The 18897-nt window shown below is 38.8% G+C and overlaps 1 protein-coding gene across 1 annotated transcript in view; it reads right to left on the bottom strand.

The window, feature by feature from the left end:
* LOC127515784 (B-cell receptor CD22-like) overlaps nucleotides 1-18897 on the bottom strand; it is a 224895-nt gene that overhangs the window by 52934 nt on the left and 153064 nt on the right. The window lies entirely within an intron of this gene.

Below are 18897 nucleotides of genomic sequence, written 5' to 3'. Positions count from 1 at the left end.
TTTTATAATAATAAGGTTATAATACTTATACTTACATAATTAAGTTTCTAATCCAGTTCGTTTTGTTATAAATAGTTCGTTTTTTTTCTTGCTGACTATCAACTTTTTGGTCAACGAATGGCTTTTCTGAGGTATAATGTTGCGTGACATTGTTTGCAACACTAACTGAACTGACGATTTCGGTAAGCTACTGTGTCTTTCAACATTTTTTCTGATTTTCATTCATGTTTATTTCGTTCTGTAAAGAGGAAAGGATGATCGCATTCACTCACGATCCGTGACAAGTGTTCAAGATGAAAACCGGAAAGTGACGCAGTCTTTATTCAACTTTCTTTTCAAAGTATAAATAAATGCATAGCCTAGGCCTATTTACTTATCCTGTAAATTCGTGAATAAAAATGAAAATGTGGATGAAATCAGAAGCTATTAAATGTCTTATCTTTAAAATATAAAAATTAAAATGACGGGTAATAATTGAATATGATGGATTTTTTACTGTCCGTCAAAAGTACCGCAACCTGTGATATATATATAAAAAACCAACCCCTCCCCCAGGACCCCACCACCACAACACCGGCGGTTGTTGGTGATTTCCCACCGCGGTAGTAAAAAATTGCCACTGTCACAGCCCTACAGATATCAACATTCGGCATATGAAACACAACAATGGTGACATGATTCATGCCAGCATACAAAACACATTCATGGTTCCCAGCGTGCATTGCGGCATGAATAAATTATTATTATTATTTTTTTTTTTTTGGTCAGTAGTTTTGTTTTTGCACACAAAAAGTATTTTCGTTGCTTCATAACATTATGGTTGAACCACTGTAGTCGCGTTAACTATTTTAACAATGTTTTTACTACCTTTCTGGACCTTCAACGTGGTAATTATGTTTTTCTCTTAGAGATCAGAAACCTGTCCCGAAGATGAACGAAGGTCTTACGGGTGTGGAACAACATGAGGGTGAGTAAATGCCCTGCTAATTGTTTTTCCCCCTACGAGATTTTTTGTTGTTTTTTATTTGTTTTATATTAAAATAAAAGCCCATCACTCTGTGCTAGCTTTTCAAAGAAAATTAGGCAAAATATACTCACACATGACATTGAGCTCAACAGCAGGAGAGATGTGATTGTGTCCGTGTACAGCACAGCTATATCTGCCTGCATCCTCTCTTCTGACTGACTGCAGCAGGAGTTCATTGTTTCTGTCTCTTCTCTCAGTTAATGGCTGTGAGTTTCTGTACCAGATGAATGTTGCTCTGTCAGTCAGAGTGCAGCTGCTTTTACATGTCAGACGGACTGAATCTCCCTCTGTCACTCTCTCAGGAGACTTCACCTGAAGATCTGAACACAACACACACATTATATCTAGTGCTGCTGTCATACACTGATTATTATTCAACATAATGCACAGAAGAAGAGAGAAACCTCATGAAAGTCACCTGTGACAGTAAGAGTCACTCCTGGATCACCAATATATCTTCCATCAGGTTTATCAGTGGTGAATCTGAAATAGTACTTGTGTGAATCCTTCAGTGTCACATGACTCAGTCTGATGGTGCATTTACGCTGTTTATCTCCCAGATACTGAAGCCTCTGACTGTATTCAGGGTCCTCAGACAGATCTGGAAACTCTCCATTGTATTTTTCCAATGTTTTTGTCCAGAACACTTTCATGATCCAATATCCAGTAGGGTATGTATAAGTGCATCTCATTGTCACTGATGAGTCCTTTAGTGCACAGATGTGTGAAGGCCTGTAACTCACACCCCAACCAGCACTAGAAACCCCTGAAACACAGAATTCATCAAGATGAAAATGTTGTTTTATCAGTTACAATGAACCATGAAAACATGATAATACTTTTTACTACTTGAAAACAGTGACAGGAAATCTTATAAATGAATCTTCTCAGAATCAATTGAGTGATAAACAGTCTCAATTACTCCATGAACTTTGATGGAGGATACTGCAGAAATAAACACACAGAAACAGCCCTGCAAACAAGCCTGCACTGGCCGTTTACAAGCCCACTGCCAGCACAGGGCCCCTGAAAATTTGCTCATTGGCAAAATGTTGGCCCTTTAGCACTGGCCCTGCGCAGGCAGCCCTTACTTAGCCTCCAGGAAGCCTTAGTGCTGTTTTATTGAAAATAATAGTAATAATAATAATGTGAGCAGTGCAAGATTAGCATTTGTGGTTTAAAGGTATGTAAATTTTTATTTTATTTTCAGAAAATGACCAATGGTTTCTCTAGATAAGACACTTATTCCTCGTCTGGGATCATGTAGAGCTCTTTGAAGCTGCACTGAAACCTGTTGAACCCCAGTGAAGTCCACTATATGGAGAATAATCCTGGAATGTCTTAATTTCTTTTCGAATGAAGAAAGAAAGACATGAACATCTTGGATGACATGGGGGTGAGTAAATTATCAGGAAATTTGAATTCTGAAGTGAACTAATCCTTTAAGGACAGCCTAAGGATTCGATGACTACAGAACATCACTCACGGGCTCATTTGCCGTTTCCACATAGGTATATCTTTTTACCATTTTTCATTTAGATTTGTGTTTAGACATTATAAAATCATTATTATAACAATAAAAATATATCTTTGTATCACTTTATTGTTTGCAGTTGTCACAAAACAGTCAAACCTGAACACAGTGTTTTTTTTTTTTTTTTTTTTACAAAAAATATAATAATCTCCCATTCAATTCTATGGATGACTTTGGGGTGGAGGTGGGGGTGTTTGTGTGTTTTGGGTGAGCATGAGCATTCCCCAATGTGTTTAAGTGGTATCTCTCTACAATCAAGTTTGGTTGCAGACATTGTTGTGAAGATAAAATAATGTTTTGCACATTACGTTTTCCATTGTATTGAATGACTCACACATCTGCCTGCAGACAACCAGCTGTGCAGATTCATTTATTGCTAAACTGCAGGACACTGGTCCTGAATTGTGTTAATGTTGTTACATTAACCCTTTAAGAACCTGAAGGCTTTTTTAGAGTTTTTTTTTTTTTTTTTTTTTTTTTTTCTGAGTGACATACACAAAAGTAAAGACTCATAACTCCAAAACTGTAGCAAGGAGAGTCAAGAGGTAGGTATCATTTGATAGAACACTTTTTAAATTTTTAGAAAATATAAATTACATTACATTTGGACATTTTCATGCTGAGAAACTGCTGATAAAATACAAAAAAATATCTATAATTTTTTTTTTTTTTTTTTTTTTTTTTTTTATAATTTTTCATTTTTTTATTTGACATAGAATATCTCAGGAAGGCAATAAGATCAGAGAAAAATTCTTTTTTGGTGATGCTCTCCTATATGTGAGCTGCATCTGGTTCAAATTGTGTGGTGATAGCATAAAGTATAGTTGAATAAAGTGTTATTCATTTTTTTCGCAGCCAGATGGCGCCCACGGGCGGTAAACTCCGGTTTAGTGGCACTTCTCAGCACTCGTTAGGAGATTTTCAAAATGATTAGATGCATTAAAAACCTGAGTTTCTAATGATATCTATTTTGTGTTATTCCACGTTGGAAAACGAACATGGATGGTTCAGGGAACATTGGATACACACTGCATACTGGAAAGATGAGAGACATGTTTTTAGCCAAGTATGTTACATCATTCCGTGAGTAATATCGTGTGATCAACGCAACATATTATGATTTCGGGTTCATTTTAATCGAGAATCTGCTTTAAATAATGATGTGCCATTTTCTATGATCTGTGCATTTTTCATGAAGTTATGAGCATGTGAAATCTACATATTTGTATTCAGTTAGCGGCTGTGCTGTTTTTGTTGTAAACGCATATTACTCAGACTCATTAGAGGGTGAAAACAACGCAACAGGAGCATGTGGGAGGCTTCATCCGAACGAGTAAAGTCTCTGATTTTGTATGCAAAAATAATTTTTGTGCTATCTATATGGGTTCAGTTTTTATTGGCTCTTAAAGAGAGACCAGCAAACGGTCTTAAAGGGTTAATATAAGCCAGGGGTGTGCAATCCTGCTTCTGATAAAATGAGCCAAAAATATTGATGATCTGGCTGATGTTTGTACATTCAAATGCTTTGATGAGTGAGAAGGTCCCTCCCCTAAACCACCTGACACTGACTAGCAAGTAGCAAATTTGCTTACTTAGATACTGCGCCCTAAAAGTACGTATACTCTTTTTTTTTTTTTTTTTTTCTTCCTTCGTGAAGAAGTAGATACTTTTGAGTTTGTAGCAGAAGAGTAGAAGCTTTGGGACGGTGATACTATCACATCATAAAGGTAAATGTGATGACAATAAATCAGGTTAAATGATTATTAGTCACTCATACCTCTTTATCTAAACCGCTATACATCTGCCATGTTTGTAGTTTAACACTTTCTGTTTGTATCTGTAGTTCTGAATGAAAAGCTCCTCCAAAGTGCAATGGGTTGTCAAATCAAAATTTATTTATAGAGCACTTTTTTTTTTAAATACAACAATTGCTTACCAAAGTGCTATACAAGCATAATTGGGATGAAGTAATTTACACATACACTGTAAAACCTGATAAGTTCAGAGTACTCAATTTTTGTAGACACCAATTACCTCAAAACATTTAAGTAAATCAACTCAATTTAAGTAAACCATAGTTACAGTATAAACAACAATTTGTTATTACACTGTACTTAAAAAATATTGTTTACCACACTGTAAAACTGTCACGGGCGCTGGTTGCAGCACAAAGGGAGATTCAGGATCTTAGCGCAGCAGCTTCTTTAATCAAACAAACTCAAAATACTACAAGACACTCTGAAACTCTGGGACTCTCTGGGAGTGCAGGAGAAGTGAGTCTTTATAGGAAGTGCTGATGAGGATGTGCAGGTGCAGGTGTGGATCAGGAGGGATGCTGGGAATTGTAGTCTGGGGAAGGTGACAGAGCTAGTGACCGTGACAGTACTCCCCCGTCCCGGTAGGCGCGTCCTTGCGCCGTAGATGGAACAACCAGGGAGGGAGGGCAGGCGTCCTGGAGTCTTGACAGGAGAGTGACGGTGCAGGTGGATGTGAAGACTCCAGGACGGAGCCATGGCGGGTCAGGGATTCCAGGCGCCATGGTGGAGTAGGCCCTTTGGGAAGCCACGGCGGTGCTGGCCCTTCGGGATGCCATGGCGGGTCAGGCCCCTCAGGTTCCGTGGCCTTGGCCCAGACCCCAGGCTCGGCAAACCAAGGTCGGGGACGGATAGACCCCCCCAAAGAAAATACTTGGGTGAGACTCTGGGTGTTTGGGCTAGAAGAGACTCTTGAACGGGCTTGTGGGCTGGAGCGGGGTCGTGGGCTGGAGCAGGCCCGTGGGCTGGAGCGGAGCCTGGAGTGGGTTCAAGGACTGGAACGGGCTCAGGGACAGGAGCTGAATCTGGAGCGGGCTTAGGGACTGGAGCGGGCTCAGGGACAGGAGTGGGCTCATAGACTAGAGCGGGTTCGTGGACTGGAGCGTGTTCTTGGACTGGGTCTGACTCAGGGACTGGAGCGGAGTCTGGAGCTGACACCATCATAGGACTCGGGACGAGAACGGGAGTCTCTTCTGGAGTTGGGACGAAGACGGGAGTCGCTTCTGGACTCGGGGGAAAGGACGGGAGTTGCCTCTGGACTCGGGACGAAGGAGAGAGAGTCGCCTCTGGACTCGGGACGAAGGAGAGAGTCGTCTCAGGACTGTGGTAAGGAACTGGAATCATTACTGAACTGAGATTAGGGACAGGATCCTGGATGAGGCAGAGATTCATAGCTGTGGCGGCGGCCATCTTAACTGAGAGCTCAGGCGCGGCGGAGGCCATTTTGACCGAGGGCTCGGGCGTAGCGGCGGCCATCTTGACCGAGGGCTCGGGCGTGGCGGCGGCCATCTTGACCAAGGGCTCGGGCGTGGCGGCGGCCATCTTGACCGAGGGCTCGGCCGTGGCAGGGGCCATTTTGACCGAGGGCTCGGGCGTGGCGGCGGCCATCTTGACCGAGGGCTCGGGCGTGGCGGCGGCCATCTTGACCGAGGGCTCGGGCGTGGCGGCGGCCATCTTGACCGAGGGCTCGGGCGTGGCGGCGGCCATCTTGACCGAGGGCTCGGGCGTGGCGGCGGCCATCTTGACCGAGGGCTCGGGCGTGGCGGCGGCCATCTTGACCGAGGGCTCGGGCGTGGCGGCGGCCATCTTGCGACGAGGGCTCGGGAGCGGCGGCCATCTTGCGACGAGGGCTCGGGAGCGGCGGCCATCTTGCGACGAGGGCTCGGGAGCGGCGGCCATCTTGCGACGAGGCTCTGGAGCGGCGGCCATCTTGCGACGAGGCTCTGGAGCGGCGGCCATCTTGCGACGAGGCTCTGGAGCGGCGGCCATCTTGCGACGAGGCTCTGGAGCGGCGGCCATCTTGCTCACTGGACTGAGGACCGGGATGGCATTAACAGCTGTAGTAGGAAGGAAGGCGGACTTCAGCGCTGATCTGACAGATGTTGACATCGGGTCTGTAACCTTGGCCCCCAGGTCAGCGCTGTTAGAAGCCCATTTACGTCCTCTGGGAAACACAGGCGAGCAGGAATGGGCAGAGCCATTGGAGTGGTACGTGAAGGTAACTGGCGTGAGGTAAGCTGGCGAGGCCTCGTTTGTTTCCGATGGGACTGGATGAGGAGGATACTTTTTTACTTCAACCTCTTCAACTTCAAAATTAGAACCGTTTAGATAAAGAACAAGATTTATCGATTTGACTAAGGAGAAATAACGAGCAGGTTCGCTATAGCGAATAGCGTTCTTATCCAGTCCCATTAGAAAACTGGCATTGAGGGAGGCATCAGGCCAGCTCACCCTGATGGGAGAGCTCAAGAAACACCTCCACATACCTCTCCAAAGGCCTACCATTCTGCCGCAGTTCACACAGGCGGTTCTCAACCAGGATGGTATTCGCTGCTGCAAGATCCATATGTTGAGGTCTGTCCTTCTGTCACGGGCACTGGTTGCAGCACAAAGGGAGATAGTCAGGATCTTAGTGCAGCATTTTAATCAAACTTCTTTAATCAAACAAACTCAAAATAATACAAGACACTCTGAAACAGAAACAGAAACAAAAACAACCAACTATACAATGATGAGGACAGACAAGGGAGTGCAGGAGAAGTGAGTCTTTATAGGAAGTGCTGATGAGGATGTGCAGGTGCAGGGAATCCATGTGATGAGATGATGAGCTGACTGGATGCAGGTGTGGATCAGGAGGGATGCTGGGAATTGTAGTCTGGGGAAGGTGACAGAGCTAGTGACCGTGACAAAAACCTGAAAATTTCAGAATAATCTATTTTTGTAAACACAGATTACCTCAAAACATTTAAGTAAACAACTAAAATGTTTACATTTACAAACTCAAAGATTATTTTAGTAGAACTTAAAAAATATATATATTTTGAACAACACAGTCTTGCTAATTACAATTTAATTGAAGTTCTGAATAAACTAACACATAATATTTAAGGTTAAGTATTTAACAACACACCAGAATACAACTAATGAAACCATCAAATACACTATCACTATATTTACTTGAACATGAACATTTCACAGCCTATTATCCTCCTAACCACAGGCACTACTCTTCACCACAACGGTAACCCTACAAAACTTCAACATCACAGAAACACCTTTAAATACCAAAATAACAGAACATTAAACAATAACACATCTTCCCCTGTATCAATCTTGTGCAAAAACACACAAAATAACACTCAATTTCAACATTTATTCTCCTTACACAGTGTGACGTAACTTGAGATCTGCTGCAACTCATGTTGAATGGAGTCTTCTGATAACGTCGGTAATGTCGGCAACGACATGACATGGGTAATGTCACTTTATGTCGCTCAGTAAACTTAAAAAATAATAATTTAAGTATAAGGGTTTACTCAAAAATGTTGAGCTACACAGAAAATAAAACTAAACTCCTCGTTCAGAAAATGTGATTGGCGTCTACAGCATCCTAACAGTAAAGAATACTCATTTTTCTCACCAGTACACCACTCATATTCCCGCATTGACTTCTTTCTCACCAGTAATTCTATCATATCAAATATTTCTGAATCGAAGATCCATCCAATACTCATTAGTGATCATGCCCCGGTAACATTAAAATGGAACACAACTAGTCAACATAAACCCACTACCAGATGGCGATTTAACACATCTCTTCTGAAAGACCATGATTTTGACAGTTATTTCAAAAGAGAGTGGGCATGCTTTCTAGAGATGAATGACTCCCCGGAAACATCTCCATCTCTTCTGTGGGAAACAGGGAAAGCCGTACTAAGAGGAAAAATAATTTCATTCTCCGTTTACAAAAAAAGGAAAGAAAAGGATCAACAAGTAGAATTGGAACAAAAAATTAAACAACTAGAAGACATTAACATAAATAACCCAACAGAAGAAACACAGGATTCATTAAGAAAATATAAACTCAAATTGAATGAATTAATCAATAAACATACACAATTCCTAATTCATAGGCTAAGACAAGAAAACTTTCATCATAGTAACAAATCTAGTAAATATTTGGCAAATCAAATCAAACAAAATAAGGAAAAAGCTACAATACCACTGATTACAGACACAGCAGGGAAATCCACCAACTCACCAGAAGAAATAAATCAAATCTTTCAAAATTTTTACAGTAAATTATATTCCTCCAATAAAGACCCAGATCAGAAAGACATTGACTCATTTCTCAACAGTATCAACTTACCTCAACTCAGTAAACATCAAATAAATACTCTGGATTCTCCCTTATCAGAACATGAACTTTTTAATGCCCTCAAACTCATGCCAAACAATAAAGCACCAGGCCCCGACGGATTCCCTGCTGAGTTCTACAAACACTTTTGGTCCATTTTATCACCACTCTTCATCCGTATGATTACTGAATCAAAACAAAAATCAAAACTCCCAGATAATATGAACACAGCCACAATTTCACTCCTTCTTAAACCAAATAAAGACCCAACATTACCGTCAAGTTATCGTCCGATTTCCCTAATCAATGTAGACATTAAAATCATAGCCAAAGCACTAGCACATAGAATAGAAAAAGTCACACCATTTATAATCCATCCAGATCAAACCGGTTTCATCAAAGGTAGACTTTCATCCAACAACACACGCAGACTTTTTAACTTAATGCATTATTCATCAACTCAGAAAACCAAAACCATCATAGTTACTCTCGATGCAGAAAAAGCTTTTGATAGGGTCAATTGGAAATTCCTGTTTTCCACATTAGAGAGGTTTGGTTTTGGGGAGTCATTCATTAATTGGATCACAATTCTGTATACATCACCTTCAGCCACTGTCATCACCAATGGACTAACATCACATATCTTCACACTGCAACGGGGGACTAGACAAGGATGCCCACTCTCCCCTTCATTATTCACCATTTTCATTGAGCCACTAGCAGCAGCTATCCGTCAAAACAGCTACATTAAAGGAATTCAAACACTAAACATGCACCACAAAATTAGTCTTTACGCTGACGATATATTACTATATTTACAAGACCCACCATCATCATTACAAGAAACTATTAAACTCATTGATTCATTCTCTAATATCTCTGAATACTCGATCAACTGGAGTAAATCTGCCATACTCTCATTACATTCCAACAGCTTGGATGTGACATCCCAGACACCACCTATTCCTTTGTGCACCAACTATATCACATACTTAGGTATTAATGTTTCCCCCAGGCTGTCAGAGCTATTTGGACTCAACTTCACTCCATTACTTAAAACAATAAATGACGACCTTCATCGCTGGATGAATTTACCACTATCCATTATGGGCAGAATATCAGTAATTAAAATGACTATACTCCCTAAATTAAACTATTTATTTACAATGACAGCACTACCCACCCTCACCTGGTTTAAATCACTAGATTCAATCGTCACTAAATTCTATTGGAAAAATAAGACCCCAAGAATTAAATTAACTACACTACAGAAACCAAAAACACAAGGAGGACTGGAAGCACCACATTTCTACCACTACTTTTTGGCCAATCAGCTCCAAAATATATACAAATGGATTCACCCAAACCCATCAGAAAGCACATGGCAAGATGTTGAACAGTCAATTTGTAAAGACATTAACATTTCAGAATTACCTTTCTATAATCAGACAATCAAAAAGCATCACTGTTTTAAAACACCGACAATAGCCGCAGCTCTGACAGCCTGGTGGAAATTTCATCAAATCACGAACACCCCTCTTGCACCATCTAAATACACCCCAATCTGGAATAACCCAGATTTTATGGTTAACAAGAAGCCACTCAACTTACGCACATGGGTAGATAAGGGCATCACACAACTTCAACACATCCTGCTTAATAACAACTTGGCACCATTTTCCCACTTGGTCCAGAAATACGGCATTGGGAGTAATTGTTTTTTGGAATATTTACAAATCAAATCATCTATTCAATCAAAAATCGACACTCAGACAATTAATCTAGATCTTCCCCCTCCAATCTCAGAGCTAATTAATATAACCTCCCCAAAAAAACTACTCTCCAAAATATATAAAATAATATCCAAATCAGACAATACATTAAGCCTACCCAATGTAAAATGGGAATCAGACTTATCCATTGCTCTCAATGCCGCTTTCTGGACACAAATCTGTAAAAATATCTACTTCATGACAAAAAACGCCAACTTACAACTTATACAGTATAAAGTACTTCATAGATTTCACCTAACTGGACGGAAATTATTTAAAATGGGTTTTTCTTCAGAAACATGCTCACATTGCACACAAAACACTCCAGACACCTATTTACACGCTATTTGGGATTGCACCTCAGTTAAAAAATTCTGGGAAAACGTTACTGACTCACTATCCAACCTTATGGGATGTCACATCCCGCTGTCTCCCTCCCTCTGTATATTAGGTGACATATCCATAATCAATTTAAACAGTACAAACAGTCAATTACTCCTAATGGCTCTAACTATCGCCAAGAAAACTATCCTCATGAACTGGAAATCAAGGAACACCATACACATTACAACTTGGAAAAATTTACTAATAGAGTACATCTCCATGGAAAACTTGTCTACCTCCACTCAAAATAATACATCAGAATTACACCCTTCTTGGTCATCTCTCTTTAACTTCCTACAGTCATGAATCCACCGACCTTCTTTATCTGAAGCCATCCTCAATGGTACACCATCAATATTCACACATGATTGGGGGGAGGGGGGTCAGGAAGAGGTAGCAACACCGACTAATATCAAATATAAATAAAATACTTATAAGATTACATTTAAATCTCTCTCTCTCCTCTCTCTTTTTTTTTTTTTTTGCTGTTTCTGGACCCTGGTTGGCTGTGGCATACTAGTCCCTGACATGTGCGGTTTTGATTAGGTGTGGGTGGGTGTGATGTGGGACCGGGGGCCTTGGGCTTTCGCCCTCCAGCTTGTACTTTCACCTGGGATTTCTTGTCTCTGGCTGGCTCAGCACTTGTCTCGCTGTTTTAATGCTTCACATATTAGATGAGGTGCACACACACATTCATTTGGAACATAAAATAAGTTTAAAGCAGGAAGGGAAAAAAAAAAAAAAAATGCACACACATAGGGTAAGTGTGGCGTGGGCGTGGCGGCCTGGGCTTTGCACTGGGCTGGTTCCATGCTGCATGCCATGCTTTTTTAATGCATTATACACTAGTTGACAAACATATTATGAGTATAACAATGAAAGCAGCCATATTTATTTAAAAAAAAAAAAAAAAAACACAGACAGGGTAAGCGTGGCATGTGTGGGACGGATGGGGATGGATTTTGGGACCCTCGGCCCCGCAGCACCGCACCTTGATAGCTCGTTGCAACATGACACTGACGGGGGTCTATCCTATGCCATGGCCATGAGGGGAATAGAGGCAGCTTTATAATATCTTATTATTAATAGCTGTATCAATATTACCATTATTAATACTATTATTATTATTATTATTATTATTATTATTATTATCACTGCCATTGCAACTACTACTATTATCATTACTATTAATGGCTGTATCAATATTACCATTATTAATATTATTATCATTATTGCTATTACTGTTATCTTTATTTTTACTCTTCCTGATCCTTTAACCTCCCCCTCATTCCGGATGAAATGAGTATATTTCTTAATATTTATCATTACTACTACTGCTAATACTATTATTACTATTTGTCATTTCTTATTAATTGGATTTATCATTACTATTATTATTATTGTTATTATTATTATTATTATTATTATTATTATTTATTATTAATACTGTTGCTATTGTCACCTTCCTCATTTTTTGCGTGTGATACTATTATTATCTTCATCATTGTTTCCTCCTCTTTGATATATATTTTTTCTTAACTCTGGTTATGTCTGTTGTACTTTCCTACATGCTCCTTTATTCATATATTTCCACTCCCACACCCAGTTACACACACACACACACACACACACACACATACCCAAATCATACTGGCTGTTATGTATGTTTTGTTGGTCTTTGTATTTTGCATTTAATTTCTTTTCTGTAAATATTGTAATTGTCTGTTTGCATAATAAAAAAAAGAAAAAAAAAAGAAAATGTGATTGTTTTAAGTTGCATCAATTATTAAACAGACTTTAATTGCAGTGTACTCAATCTTTATAAGTTAGTAGTACTGCTCGGTTTTATAGTGAAAAACATTAAACAATAACCAAATCTTAAAACAGCTCTAATACTGAATTAAACGTGTGTAAAAATGAGTTTTAAGACTGGATTTAAAAACAGAAAGTGTTTGGGCCTGCCTAACATGTAGGGGCAAATTATTCCAAAGTTTTGGGGCTGCGACATCACGGTCCCCCCTGCTTTTCAGCCTTGTTTGAGGGACAACCAAGAGTAAATGGTCAGCAGACCTAAGCGCTCTCGATGGAGCATGCAGATGTATTAAATCAGACAGATAGTTTGGTGCTAGTTCATTTAATGACTTAAATAGTAAAACTAGAACCTTAAAATCAATTCTAAAATGAACAGGAAGCCAGTGAACGGAGGCCAGTATGGGTGTAATATGTTCTCGCTTACGCGTCTCTGTTAACAGATGATCAGCAGCATTCTGTACCATCTACAAATGTTTGAGGGAGGCTTGACTGATACCTACATAAAGGCCATTACAGAGGTCAAGACGAGTTGAGATAAAAGCATGTATGACCCTTTCAGAATCATTAAAAGACAGAAAAGATTTGACTTTGGATAATTCAAAGTCAACTAAAAAAACTGGATTTAATTACTCAGTTAATTTGTTTATCCAGTTTAAAATCACTGTCCATTATAACACTCAGGTTTTAACACTGGGCTTCACATATGATTTTATAGCACCCAGATTAAGTGGGCTCACATGTGTTATATCAGGTCCAAATACCATGACATCTGTTTTCCCTTCATTGAACTTTAAAAAATGTAAGGCCATAGGCTCTAACATCCTCAAAACAGACCAACAATGGTGCTATGGAGTTTGCATCTTTCCATTTCAAAGGCAGGTAAAGTTGCGTATCGTCTGTGTAACAATGAAACTAAACGAATTCTGTTAATTCTGAAAGGGGTAACACTTTATAATGCACGCTATAAATCATTAGTTAAGCATTCGTAAATAGTTCATTCGTCATTTATAAAGCATTAATAGACATTAGTAAACAGTTTATAAATACAGCTGTAAATGCTTTATTCTTTGTTTATAAGCATATCTGTAATGTGTTTAATAATTGTATTTTTATACTTTATTAATGATCAATTTATCATTTCTAAACTATTACATTATTTATAAACCAGAAACAAAATAATAAAGCAAGTGAATATCAATAAAAAATAAGCAACATGTGTTAATAAAGCATTTATTAACACACTGAGTAACTATTACTATATGCCAAAATAATAAGATGTATAAATGTACATTTAAATAGTTAATGAATCATTTACTTACACTTTCTAAATGATCTTATGAACCACGGACAATTGTTAAATAACTGATTTGTAAATAATCTAATACTTACTTTAGAAATGATATATTGATCATTAATAAAGTATGAAAATACAATTATTAAACACATTATAAATATGCTCATAAATAATGAATAAAGCATTTACAGCTGTATTTATAAACTGCTTACTAATGTCTATTAATGCTTTATGAGCTGACTATTTACTAATGCTTAACTAATGCTTCATAGCGTGCAGCTATTATAAAGTGTTACCAACGAGGGGCTGTGGGCAATATTAGCCGTTACAGATCCATACTTGGAAAATCTACCAGAAATAGTACACTGTAAAAAATTGCTGTAAAAAAAGGGCCAAATTTTGACAATAACATGCTGTTTTCCATTAAAATAGTAATATACCGTAGAAAACAATGCATTCTGGGTAATATTTGACATTTTTGAGGAAGTATACTCTTTTCAACATACTATGCTTTGGGACACAGTTCTAATCTCACATACTATTTACGATGGATATGCACATGCAGGGTGTGACATAACAAAAAACTATTGGATATTTATAAACTGGATGAGTTATTGCATTGTCACACCCTCGTGTTTTAAAAGTAAAAGTCTACAGAGCACAGAAAACTGCTCATTAATCACTCATTATAGGGTCTTTGAAAATTAAATACAAACATCAGAGTGTTTCTAATGTGAATGTAACAGAGACTCACCGTGAATCATGAGCAGAAAGATCAGAGGAAGAGGAGGAGCCATTCTGACCAACATCAGCATAAAATATATCTATAATACATCATAAATCATCACTCATATACTCATAAACAGTGTATGTTCATCACTCTAAACAGCTCTTAGTGTTAGTAAGATCTTTGAACATCTGAAGATTATTAATGCTCAACATCAGTGTGTGTAAATGAACTGATCATTAGATGTACAGAAGATATTTCTCATGTCAGGAATCATGTGTTATATGAGCTTCATCTACAGAAATAATCATCAGTTTTTATTTAAGTATGAATGTGTTTGTCTTACCGTGTTGAAGCTCATCAGATCAACAGCAACCAAATGACTGACTTTTTTAACTCATGCACTTTAGCTTCACAGTGAAGGACATTTCTGTGGTTAACACTGTTTATTAATGACCAGTGGCGGAAATACCAGTGTCCCTCCCTCAACATGAGAACAACATCACTGAACTAAACCTAATGAAAAAAAAAAAAAAAAGATGTTTAAGTTTATTTAAATATATTTACTCAGTTGTTTAAAGAACAGGATTGTTGATGTGAGGGTCATTCAGAAAGAGAAACGCTTTTGTCTTTTGAGGCGATCACAAATAAAACTGATCACTTAAAAGGAAAGTTACACAAACAAAGAAATCAGAAGCTGATAATACTGAACACTTTAAGACCATTGTCCATTGTAAAGGTGCACAATTGTAATTTTCAGTATATCAGTATAACATAATCAATTATTAGAGGAAAGCATGAGAAAGCAGTGAGCTAGAGATCCGTCATGTGATCATCTGTGATGGTTTATATGTGTTTCATGGTGGCAGGAAATAACCAGGTGACACTCGAATACCAAATCCTTAAAAGGAATATAATATGACTAGCTGACTACAGCACCCCTTTAAAAACGGGGAAGTGACTACCCAATAGAAATAGGGCACAGGCTCATTACCATGAAAGGCAAGAGAGGCAGTGGATATCAGAGTGATTGTCTTGAAACCTCTCACACACACACAATTGGTTATAAGCAGCAAACCACACTCTGTGCTTGAAATATCAACACCAGAATGCAAGAACAGCTAGCCTTCTAACCTCAAGGCCCTGCAGCCTAAAATATAAAGAAAAAAAAAAAATTCAGACTAAAATTCAGTAGAAGAGTTCACAAAAGAATGAGGATGTTGTACAAAAGAACTCACCACAACTGATCACTGACTTGCATAAAATAAAATAAATAAAAAAAGATTACAACTAAATAAACATACAATTAGTCAGTGTCCAACTAAAACAAAAGAAATAGCAAATTACTACACACACACAGACACAAAAAGAGAAAAGAAACAAAATACTATAATAAACAAAACAGATGCAAAACAAAGTCAACAATGATTGGATACACAAACAAATAACAGGGAAAACCTAGGAAAACAAAATAAAAAAAATAGGATAACAACAAAAGGACCAAAATATATAAACTTAATTTAGGACAAAACAAAAACAAAATCCTTAAACCTCACATATGAAATACACTAAGAACAACACCACATATCTGTTACGGTTGGTTGTATTAGAGAGCACACAGACACGGACTTCAACATATAAGGGGTTTTAATCACAAAAGGAACGATACAATCCAACATAAGGCAAACAATAGAACCGACAAAGGAGTGCAGTGGGTGAGTGCATTATAAAGGAGAGATGATGAGGTGATCCAGGTGTGAGGAATCCGTGATGGAGTGCTGATTGGGAAGTGCGTGCAGGTGAGAGACGAGGAGGATGATGGGAGTTGGAGTCTGGGACAGAGAGGAACTGTGACATTACCTCACCCTCCCGGTAGACGCTGCCTCGCGCCGTAGATGGAACAACTGGGGAGGGGGGTGGGCGCCCTGGAGCTAACCGTGGGACCTAACCGTAAGTCTCCAGGGCGGATCCGGAGCCTCGGGCGGCCATGGCGGGTCAGTTCAGAGTCCCCACCCACGAGTTCCCCACCCACAGGTATATGCTCCCCCCAAAAAAATTTCTTGGGGAATTCTATGGTGGTAGGTAGGGAATTGTGGGCTAAGAAGTGCTGGAGGGTTGGAGCTGGCTCGTCGAGGGCCGGAGAGGAAAAACATGAAATGGAAACTCATTATAAAACACTTACATTAATACATAACACAACATATACACTCTGACACTCATTTGACGCTGCTGTAGATCACTGAAGGCTCTTCCATAGTTTGAACAGTTTGCCTAAAAAACAAACAAACAAACAGGACAACAATGATGTTACACTTTAGATTATACACTCTGTGCTGGTTAAGGTAATGCTGGTTAAATTAGTGCTGGTTAAGTCTTCTCACCTCACGGCAGCATCAGGCTGATGAACTCTTATATCGTCATACTGACATTCAGTCTCTTCTGTTCTCTTCGTCTCTTTCTTTCTGTGATGTTGGACAGTTGTGTACTGGATCTCCTCAGTATCTCTGGATTCAGGAGTTTTTCCTCTGAATCTCTTTGGATTCACACTGGCATACGGAGCGTCATTGGCTGAATCCGGTTCAGAAAGAGGCTCGTCATGGACTGAAGCTCTCTGTGACGCATCAGAATAGAGATCATTCTGAAATACAAGAAAATAAGCATTATTCATTAAGAAATGTAAATCAATTTGATCTGAAGTGTAGATTCTCAATGTAGAGCAGTTTGTCTCGCTTTTCAGATCAAGTGCCACATCAGATGGAATCAGATATGTATTGATGTAAAATACAGAAATATAATTGTACAGCAGAAAAAGAATCAGAATTTGAAGTGAAATACACTGCTGATGTAAATGCTAATGATTATCAAATGATTAGACAAACAATCTACATCAAAATATATTGCAAACATATAAGAGATTAGAATTAAACCTTGTTATTTTTTTCTTATTGTGTCACACCACATGAGAGCGTTTCACATGGAGTTGATGCATTCGTCTAAAGAGAAGAAAATATGTTTTTGAAAGTTTTTTTTCTTTTTTTTCTGGATTGTGTTAATAAATACTGATAATGTTAATTTCCCATCAGTCTGTACAGTTACAGTCTGAAACACAGATAACGGCTGATCGATTGATTTTCTGCTTCTGTAAAGTCGTGTGTCTGGATGATTTACCTGTGTCACTGTGAGATCTTCAGTTTTATCACTCCTTCGTTTCTTTCTGTTATAATGACAGACATTGACAGCATATAGATGAATGTATTTAAGAGAAAATATGAATGCTGTTTTTAAAGATCACTAATAATCAACATTAATGAGCCACCCCTCTATTCTGGTGTCAAGGACGTTGCCTAGTAACATTCCCAGATGGTTCCAAGACGGTCACAATGTGGAGTTCTTTTAAGGATTGTGGGACGTTATTTGGTGTACTTTCAGGGAACATTCAGGGCGTACTGGGAATGTTTAGGGGACTATTACTGTAGGACCGTGCATAGAGTCCATTGGGGTATATAGGCCACCCAGGACCTTTGTGATTGGTTTAAAGAAATGCCAGGTATCCAATGGTCCACAAATATAGGGAAATGACAGATAGCAAGGATTTACTATTTGATTGTAATTTATTTTTTATTATTATTTTTATGGGAACTTTGCACTTTACCTATAGGTGAAATGGCTGCTTCTTAACCGACATTTCCAAATGGGTCAGGAAGATGCAGCACTGTCCTGAATGAAACGTCCCCATCTGACTAACAGAACCATACAGAAACATTCTGTTAATGTCCCAAATGTCCCCTTTGTAACATTGCTATGTGACCATAAAATGACCAAAAAGGAGCATCCCCCTAAAGTCATATAAGGAACCTTGAACTGCAGCACTTTCATTACCAAAAGAGGAAGTTTTAGGAACATCCTGAATGTTCTGTAAAAGTTCAGAATTTTCATCACCTTTAGAGAATTTTTAGGGAACGTTGCGCAAGGACACGAGAACGTAACCTCCTACATGGACATTTCCTTCTAAATTAAACCAAAAATGAACTTTTTTACTGCGCTCACATTATAAACAGGATGATGATGATGAATAATCCTCCAGATGTCGCTGCGATCACAATCACATTCCTACCAGCACCATGATGAACTGAAAGAGGAAGATCATCATGATTAACTCTCCAAACTGATGAATGA

The sequence above is a fragment of the Ctenopharyngodon idella genome, chromosome 1 (assembly GCF_019924925.1).
Source record: "Ctenopharyngodon idella isolate HZGC_01 chromosome 1, HZGC01, whole genome shotgun sequence".
Lineage (NCBI taxonomy): Eukaryota > Metazoa > Chordata > Actinopteri > Cypriniformes > Xenocyprididae > Ctenopharyngodon > Ctenopharyngodon idella.
This window is presented reverse-complemented; position numbering and strand designations above follow the sequence as displayed.